This window comes from Mustela putorius, unplaced genomic scaffold (assembly GCF_011764305.1).
Source record: "Mustela putorius furo isolate JIRA1106 unplaced genomic scaffold, ASM1176430v1.1 tig00000421_pilon_pilon_pilon, whole genome shotgun sequence".
Taxonomy (NCBI): Eukaryota; Metazoa; Chordata; class Mammalia; order Carnivora; family Mustelidae; genus Mustela; species Mustela putorius.
The window spans coordinates 12989100-12999164 of record NW_025421375.1 but is presented as its reverse complement, the minus strand read 5'-3'; the positions used below and the strand labels follow the sequence as shown (position 1 = coordinate 12999164).

General features: G+C 41.0%; 1 long non-coding RNA gene across 1 annotated transcript in view; it reads left to right on the top strand.

Moving 5' to 3' along the window:
- Positions 1-6152: 6152 nt before the first annotated feature.
- The window catches only part of LOC106006734, a 190714-nt gene continuing 186801 nt past the window's right edge, over positions 6153-10065 (top strand). The window contains exon 1 of the long non-coding RNA XR_001181010.2: positions 6153-6245. This is a non-coding gene — a long non-coding RNA (uncharacterized LOC106006734). The remainder of the gene's footprint in view (positions 6246-10065) is intronic.

Below are 10065 nucleotides of genomic sequence, written 5' to 3'. Positions count from 1 at the left end.
ATATGCAACAGTGGTGGAAATAAGAGCAAAGAACAGCTAGGAATGCTTGAATGCTGGTGCTCAAAAGTGATTCAGATCCAATCATTTTCACGAGCACCACTTGTATTGAGAAGTTCAGGGGAAAAGCACTAAAGAAATGCTATTAATCTTCTATATGTAGGGTATATACATTACACTGTGGGATGCTTATAGTAGAAAATGAATGCCCTGCAGATCAAGGAAATAACCTCTTTAAGTTTCTGTGGACAATTGTAACAAAATGTTCAATCTAGAGGAATTATAGCCCATTGGAGGTCACTTCTTTAACCAAGGGGCAATACTTTTTCCAATTACATATTTCACAGCCAGGTTGTATATTAGGCTTTTGTTCATTTTGAAAAAAAAAAAAAGAAAAGAAAAAGAAAAGAAAAAGACCATTCTAGATGGTCTCCTGTCCCATTTACCATCAGTCAGATCTATCACGTTAGCTAACAGAGTTATAGGGCATGGCCAGTTTTCTGGCTAAAGGTCAAAGGGCCTTGGGGACGAGAACCATCATAAAGAATAGTTTAAGATTTTTAACAAAGTAATTCTTTTCCCCATATTTTATCTTCCTTCCCATTAACAACTGGAATTTAAAAAATAATGTTTTTGTTTTTTAATCACCAATATAATTAATAGCATGCTTATTTATAATATCTAAATGATAAGGTACTGCATACAGTAGAAAGTAAAAGCCCCTGATGTCATCTTAAAATAGAATAATTTTTAATACATTTTTAAGGTTTTTTTCTATGTATATTCGAAGGCTTTTTGACCCCTCCTCCCTCACCCCCCCCCCCAAATTGGGCTCCTATTGCCCTGCAATTTGCTTTTTTCACTTATTCATACATTTGGCACATTTTTTATCATGGAAATGTACATAGATCAATTTCCTTCTAACAGCTGCAGTATATACCACTGGAGGGATGTATCATAATTTATTTAGCCATTTCCCTATTGATTTAGGTTGTTGCTGATTTTTCACTCCTGCAAACAGTGTTTCACACTGTTCATCTAGAACGGCACATTTGTGCGGGTGTTTTTATAGGATAAACTCTTGGATGAACAGTTGCCAGCTCCCAGGGTAATGAGCACATTACATGTTGATAGATACTGTCCCTCAGTATCTCAAGGTTTTTCCAGGTTCTACTCCCACTAATACTGTATCTGAGTCCGTCCCTAATATCTTCGCTTTTGTTTGCTTGGTTGTTTTGTAAATCAGAAAGTTTTTTTGATTACATGAATCCTAGAGGTCACCAAAGACTTCAACTTTCGGTTTCTGGGAGACATTCTTTCTTGCCCAAATGTCGAAATGGTCTAGTAGATGCCTTTCAAGGCAGATTACCCAGGAGATCCATCTGACACCCCTGGAGGATATGGGGACATTACTGTTGCAGGCAATGACTGCTGCTGCATCTGAAATGAAGCAGCAGCAGCTTAAAAACAATCCTTAATTTTGTACTTTCATGTTCCTGTAAGCCCCTCATAGTACACTAACTTCACTGGGTAATAATGGCGACAGCAAATATTTATTGAATGTCTTCTATGTGCCAGGCATTTTGCTACTTTATCTAATTTTGTCCTTAAGTGTCAGTATTATCCTGTCAGTTTTACAAAAGCTGAACCTAAAATTCAGATGAAGGGACTTTCTCACAAACCCTCTAGGTAGAAAATCCAGGTTTTACATCCATTGCCTATCCCCAGATTCATGGCCCAAGACTCTCTACAGCAGCACCTTTCGCTTGGGCTTTGATTAACTGATTCATAGATACTTTGGTTATCTGATGGGGACTTGGAACTGTTGGGGTCCGTTATCAAAGGAACAAGACTGAGACGAAGTGAAACTTATGCAAAGCTTTATTTCATGCCAAGCATCAGAAGTCAGACTGACTGTCCAGGGCCGCCTCCGAAAAGAGCAATGACTCCCAACAGGCTCAAGAATTGACTGACCGGTCAGGGCCGCCTCTAAAGAGAGCGACCCCTCCCCGCCTCACAGACTAACTTTTATAGAGCAAAGGCCATGTGGTTAAGTCTGGCCACACACAGGTGGCCAATGAGATTGTAACACACACAAAAAGTTGCATAGTCACCTTGGGCCACACGCAGGTGGCCAACTGAATTACAATTTACCCTATAGTAGCTGTTTGAACTAGCCTATCACTCTGGTCAGAATTGGCGCCCAAGTTTGGCGCCCAAAAGGTGGGGGTTACATTCTTTGGTGGTTAGGGACATAGTATGTGCTTTTTACTGATTGGATGTCTCCACCTGGCCTGACCGGTCCTTGTATTCTGGGCTCTGTTATTAGGAACTGGCCGACCGTATTTTACTGGTTTCCCGGACTTGCTTCTAAGTAAGTTTCTCTGGGGGGGAGGGGGAGGGTTCATTTAAGTTTACTGCACAAACAACAAAATGGCTGTTTAACTGAGTTGGGGTCGCTCTGGCTGAGTAGGCCCTTACAGGAACACATCATCAGCTTTCTGAAATGAAACATCATCCGTGAACTGTTGGTTCCTCCCTTCCTTCTCTCCTTCCCTCCTTTCTCCTCCTCCTCTCTCCTTCCTTCTCTCCTTCTCTCACTCATTCATCAGAGGATTTCAGAATCGAGTGAGGGAGACAGATGTGTAACCTAAATGTTTCTAGTAGGGAGATAACGATCTTATGAGGAGGAATGTACTCAGGATGTCCCAGAAGCCCAGAGAGGAAGCATCTATTTCTGCCTCCAGTGGTCAGGGAAGACTTTGCAAATTAGATTTGCAAATCTGAATAAAGACAAACCCTTCATCTCTCACGAATATCCCTTGATGTCACTGTCAAAAGCTGGGCGGGATTGCACCAGGAGTTTGACTTTTTAGGAGGAAGAGCAGGGACTTAGTGTCTCACACAGAAAAATCTTAACTTTTTTTTATCTGATGCTTATCTCTATAGTTGTTTAAAAATTTAAATAATTTGAAGAGAATGAAACCACTGGTAAGTCTGCTCTGTGTCTTTCTCCCCCAACACACATACATATGCATACACATACACATGCATACTTCTATTAAAATTGTCTTCTATAATTTGATTATTGGACCTCAAAGAGGTTTTATATCAATATATACCTTACCTTGAACTTTATTTATTAAAAGGTTTATTTATTTTTAGGGAGAGAGAGCATACATGCGTGCCGGAGTGGGGAGAGTGGCAGAAGGGAAGAGAGAACCTCAGGCTCCCTGCTGAGTTTGAGCCCCCACCCAGGGCTCCACAACCTGAGCTCATGACCCTGAGATCATGACCTGAGCCAAATTCAAGAGCTGGACACTTAACCTACTGAGCCACCTGAGCACCCTACCTTGGAACCTTCTAAATAGGTATATACCATCTCAGTATGTGGATTTATCAAAATTATTTTTTCTTAGTCTCAGTGGACACTTCGGTGGTTGTCAATTTTTAGTGTCATAACCAACATTGCAATAGATCTCTTTGTGTGTACTGCTTCGGAATGTTGTTCAATTATTCCCACAGGTTAAATTTCTAGAAAAGGAGTAGCCGAATCAAGCAAGCAAGGGGATACATATTGCTAGATTGTCCTAGAAAGGATTAATTCAATTGCCGTCATTTGTGAAAACTCCAGAAGAGACTTTGGAATCAGAAAGAACCAAGGGCAGGTCTTGAATCAGCCACTTTCTATCTCAAGTTACTTATACTCGAATTTTAGCTTCCTCAGCTCTGAAATCTATTAGCAACACTTACCTCACTTAAATTAAGTGAGATAATCTTTGCATCCTTTAAAGGATCTAGTACAGTGCTTGGCAATAAACAATCGCTTAATCTGTGATAGCTACTGATCTATAGAAAGCTACAGCTCTAGGAAAGCAACAAGAATAATTTTTCACCCTCATAATAATGGTGCCATTTCAAGCTTCTGGTGTGATGAACTATCTAATGCTCTTTTCTACGAAGAGATCTTAAGAAATTGCCTTCCCACAAAGGGCTAAGACCTGTCCCCATATGCCTTGCATGGTGGTTCCCCCAAACACTACCTTCTTTTAATCTTATTTATCTGCTTTAATGTGTCCAGGACACTACCCTGTGTGCCTTAATGACCAGGTTTAAGAATGCTTTTTTTTCTTCTTCTTACAATGTAAGGCCTTAACGGTATTGGTGATCTGTAAGCTGGAGCTGTTTCATGAAGTCCTAGATCACTTGCAGTGAGATAAATTGGCCCTGCATAGTAACACATTAAAAACAGGGACATCTGCACAGCTTCCCCCTAGTGCTTTATAACTGGTCTCTTCCTTTTAAATCCACATCTGTTATATAGCTCCCAAGTAAATGGCATACATTTTGCTTAAAGACAGGACAGACTGTAAGGACTAAATTTTATTTTTTCTGACCATTAGTGCCTGCCATCAAACAGATTGTGAAAACGCACACATTTTTGAGCTGTAAGCAGGCATTTTGTATGCATCCCCACAAGGGAAGCAATTCATTCTCCCTAAAAATATGTGTGGATGTATAAATTTATTTGTTAATATACATATTTGCTTCTTTATTTGAAAATATTTTGAGTGTTGTGGTGCAGAATTCTAAATTTATACATTGTTGTAGGATTTTGAGACTTTTTTTTTTAGACTACTTTTCCCCCAAGAATGGCAGAATCTTGATAATTGTTGAAGCTGGGTGATGGGTACATGTGGGATCATTACACTATTCTCTCTGCCTTGTGCATGCTTAAGATTTTGCTTAATAAAAATTAGATTAAAAAGATTATATTTTTCTGAGCTAAAATATAGCCTGTTTCACTGTGCTCTGTCCATCGCAGAACATATAAAATTCCACTTTAAACTGAGAAAGGATCCTTAGAGCTTAGTGAAAAATCAAATGACTGAGAACAACCAGTGTTCTGTTGGCCTTTGATTAGAGTCAAGTGTTTTTGTGGTATTACAGTCCGACCGGGCTATGGAGAGTCAGGGCAATTTACTTTGAATTGTAAATGTCCAACATAAGAATTTTTTAATCCCATTCTGGGCTCTCATCTTTTGATTATTTGAGATTTCAATCTAAGTCCCATTTACCCTCTTTTTTTTTCTTTCTTTCTTTTAAGGGCTATTTAACTTTTCAAGGGCTACAAGTCAGACTCAAAACATGAGAATTAGCATTAGAAAATCTACCGTTGAATCTCAGCTCTGTGTAACCTTGAGAAAGAGACTTAATTTCTCTGAAAATCCATTTTTTTATATAAGAAATTGGTATAAAAGTAATCCTTACGGGACCGCTGTGAAGATTAAAAAAGAGAGTCCATAAAAACACGCTTTACTAAGCGCAAGCCTCTACAGCTGGAGGATATTGTGATTGTATCCTCCTAGGGCTCTAGCATCTCAGAGAATAAGGAACACTTGTGCGCCCAGAGTACAAAATATGCACAGGATAGGGTAATATCCTCCCTTCCCCCTTTCTGGAACAGTGCTGAGGCAAAGGGTTTGATAACCTTATTCACACCAAGTAGTGGTTTTCAAATGTTAACATGCCCCTCGGAGCTTGTTAAGATTCAGACTCCCAGACCAGTCTCTGGGATACGGATTCGGAAGGTCTAGGGTGGGGGTGAGAATGTACATTTTTTATAAGCATCCGTGGTGATTCTGATTCTGTAGATGGCCCAAAGATTACCATTTGGAGAACATGGCTTCAAAGGTATAACACGTTTCCTTTTGAAGGATATTTCCAGTTTAAAAGAAAACTCCGGGAGAAGTAAGTATTGAAGCCAAAGGAGGAAGTCCCCAGGAATGAAATGCCAGAGGGCAGTGTAAAAAGTTTTGTTTCTGTTTTTTTTTTTTTTAAATCTTAAATTATTATTATTTCCTCCTGTCGTTTATACCGTGTAGCAAGTTTTGAGCGGCACCTCCCCAGGGTCCTTCAAACTCCGCCCTACAAGGAGGGAGGAAGAGGCATGGCGGCGGGGCTGAAAGGTCGAACTCTCCAATCACCAGGCTGGTTCCCTGGTAACTAGCGCCCCCCACCTCGCCCCGGGGAGGGGTTTCCCCAAAGTCAACTCATTAACAGAAACTTAGTTGTGGTTGAAAGAGGCTTGTTATGAATAACAAACACCGCTCCCTCTCACCTGTGTTCCCCTTACCCTTTAGGAAATTGCTGGTTTGCACCCTGGCCCGGTACTGGGAGGCACTGGCTTGGGGTGGGGAGCGGGAGGGTTGGGCAAGGGGAGACCGAGGAAAAGGCAACCGCTCCAGGTAGGTGGAGGGAGGTAGAGGTTCTCAAAAGCCAGGGAGTTCACGGGGCGTCTGGGGCTGCGCGGGGCGAGGATGTTCTCACACCTGCTTGCCAGAGGCTTCCAGGTTTCCAGAGAGGACCCAGCTGGTTTGGGCCACAGGTACTGAGCTCAACAAGGCAGTGCTCTCTCCGGGCTGTGTCCTTGAAAGTGGCCCCGCTGCGGGAACAGTGCGGGCGACGCGCGGGGCAAGGCCTCCATAGCCTGGGGCTCACCGGTGGGGGTCGACGCCCGGTCCCGGCCTCCGGCTGACCTCCTCCAACAGAGACAGCTAAAGGCTTTAGTAACTATGCTGGGAATGGGAGGAAGACCCAATATTTCTTACTCTACGTCACAACATCACAGGCTGCTTTCTCTGAAAGCCTCTGTGGATGATTTTTGCCTCTCTGGATCTGTCCTTAAGAGAAGGTTGCTTCAGAGCCTTTATTCGTATTTTTTGAATTATTTTGAATGTGATTATTGTTCTGTCAGGAAACTATAGCTTTTACTTTACTTAATTGACTTGAGAGGAGTTTGTTGCATTGTGAAGTGTGATTTTTATTTGGACTTAGGGCTAAAGTGCTTCCTGTGCGGAACAAATCTTTGGTTTTGTAATGGAAGTCAATGAAAAAATAGGTTTTGATTAAAAGAAAATTGCTTTATGGTCAATTTTTTTTTTTTTTTTTTTACAAGAATCGGGACAATTGCATTAGGTGAGATTGCCCTGTGTACCTGAATACCTACTCTCCAAATGTTATTTACTCTTTACAGGATAGCTAGTTTTCAGTGTTCTCTCGATCCTCTATGTTTACCTTCTCCAGACTGTTACGAGTTTGATTCCCTAATTATGCAATATTCAAGTCAGATAATATGAAGAATGTAAAAGCATTTGGGAACTGTAGTACTGTAAAAATGTAAGAGAGTATTAATATTATGGAGACTCCCTCCTCTGTATATTCTATGTCATACTTAGGTTCTCAAGAGGTTTGGAAACCTCTTTATTTATTCTTTTTTTTTTTTTTAAGATTTATTTATTTTAGAGAGAGAGAGTGTGTGCATGAATGGTAGGGAGGGAGTTTGCAGGGGGAGAGGGAGAGAGTCTCAAGCAGATTCCCCACTGAACGCAGGGCTCAGTGGGGGGCTCGATTCCATGATCCTGAGATCATGACCTGAGCTGAAATCAAGAGTCGGATGCTTAAGCCACTAAGATGCTCTGAGGTTTGGGAATATCTTAAGGATATTCTAATTATATACTATTCTCTGCCTAGAAAGAATCCTACCCAGAATTTTGGCCTCTTTTCCTCATAGCTTGAGATGAGTACATTAGAATGTAATGTTTCCGATTATCTGTCTTCCGTAAGTTCAGAGCCAGGGGGTGGAGCTGAAAGTGGAGAGAAAGACCTACCTGGGAAAAAATATCTTGCCTGACCATTTTCCTTAATGCTAATTTTAAGCAGACTCCTGAGCTGTTTTATCCATATACTAGATTTTGGTGATGACCTCTCCTCAAGGTGATTTTAAGAGCAGCGTAAGGATCATATCTCTTTCTCTTCATTGTTTTTTTTTTTTTTTTAAAAGACTTTATTTATTTATTGGACAGACAGAGATCACAAGTAGGAAGAGAGGCAGACAGAGAGGGAGGTGGAGGAAGCAGGCTCCCTGCTAAGCAGAGAGCCCGATGCGGGGGCTCCATCTAGGACCCTGAAATCATGACATGAGCTGAAGGCAGAGGCTTAAGCCACTGAGCCACCCAGGACCCCCTCTTCATTGCTGTTTTAATCAGCTTGCTATCAGGAGATAGAATTCAGCCTAGATGACAAATGAAGGAGCCCTAATGCAGTGCTTACTTTCAGCTTTAGCAAAGTTGAGGCACCCAAGGCTAGCAACAATGGGTAATTAATTGCCAATCAAAGCACCCAAAGGACAAGGGAAGGAAATAGTATTGTGGTTAGTCAAGTAACTACTAGAGCTGCCTGGCTTTAGCTGTGATAGTGGAAGGAGACAAAAGCAGAGTCTGAAGGTGTCAAGCAGTAGGAAGAGAGAGCTCAGCTTCCCTTTCCACTGTCTCCTATTGGCTGTACCCAGTTAGAACCTAGTTGGCTAGAAAGCCCAGCTCCTGCAAACAGCAGGTTTCAACTTGCTGAAGACACAAAACAAAAAGAGGTAGGGAGTAGACTGGAAATAGGGAAATTTAATGAACAATAGCAGTCTCATTGTTCTTTAGAGTGACCCAAAACTTTCCCCCCATTTTCCTAAACCAGATAATACCTTTTTATAATGCAACACATTGAGTTGTTATTGATTCTTTAAGTTAGAGTATATTTGACTATAACCCATGAGTGTGGTGACTGACCTGAGAAATATTAGTCAAATCAAACCTTTCCACATGGACAAGCTGGAGTTTGGGAATTCTAAATGACGTAAAAATATTTTATATGTGATTTTGTGTTCTTTGTCATCAGAAAAAATATTTGGATAGTGTATTTTGCGGGAAAATAGATTATTGGTATCAGTTGTGATACGTTGTCAATTGTCTACATGTGAATAAAGGTTTTTCAAAGACGGCATTGCAATGTAAGCCTATTCATCCCAGAGATTTTTGACATCGTGATTTCAATGTGACTCTTTGGACTGCGGAATTAAACTTTCTGCTGTTATTAAAAATATTACCAAATGTGTAAACTAGTTTTGTGCTTGACTTGGACCATGTACTCTTGCTGAACCTCACTCTCAGGGATGTATTGTAGAGTGACGGTGAGGGATGAGTGAATTTAAAAAAATGCTAGCCACATTAAAAAAAAATCCACAATATCAAAAGACAGTAGTGAAGTGGCTAGATAAATAAAAGTGTCCTGCTTATTTGCACATTATTCTCTACCTAAATTCTGCAGGAGTTTGGGATCACCATAGGAATATAAATTGGTTAAGTGCTTAATGACTAGATTGTAATGCTCCCACTTGTCTCAGTTAGACAATTTGGCTTGAAGGAAGGGGAGATCACAAGAGTCTGTAGCTTATTGTACAACTAGAGGTTGGCAAAGAACTATGGTGGTGACGGTGATGGTGATGGCAGAAGTATGGGGATTTGGAAGGCACCGTGGACATGGTGTGCTGGTCAATGTGTGAGGGTTGGTAATGATGGTGAAGGAAACATGGATGGAGATGGATACAGGGATGATGGTGGTGGTGGTGGAGTTGGCAACATTAGTGGTCGAACCGTTCTCATTGGTGGTAGCGCTGTTGGTGTTTGCAGTGGTTGAAGTAGTAGTGAAGGTTGTGGGTGGGGGAGATGGTGAGGTGGGAGTAGAACTGACCTTGGAAGTGAGGTTGTTGGGGGGGAGGAAATGGGAAGGTGATGGTAATGATATCACTAACTCTAAAAATGGTGGTGGGGCTTTATGAAGTGACGTGATGCCACATGACCTTTGCGTTTTTTTTTTTTTTTTTTTTTAATGTGCCTTTGGTTGGAAACAAATAATGAAGTGCAGTAAATTTACTTGTAGAGAGTTTTGTCAAACTAAGCACTCACTTTGCAGATGCTCTTTAAGCTTTTCCTTAATTACAGATATTAGCATCCCACTGTGCCAAAAAGCACCACTCCTGTCAATTTCAACACAGTACACAAGTTCTTCTGATAAATATTATTCAACCCCAATTATTGGAAACTTTTAGAGTAAACCTGGCTTCCCCTATTCGATACAGTGCACTTGAAACTTGATTTTTATCTTGAAAGTGATGCTATTTAGTCAGGGATTATCTTTTATCTCTGTTTGCGAAACAGCTGGAAGTGTAGCTACTGAGAT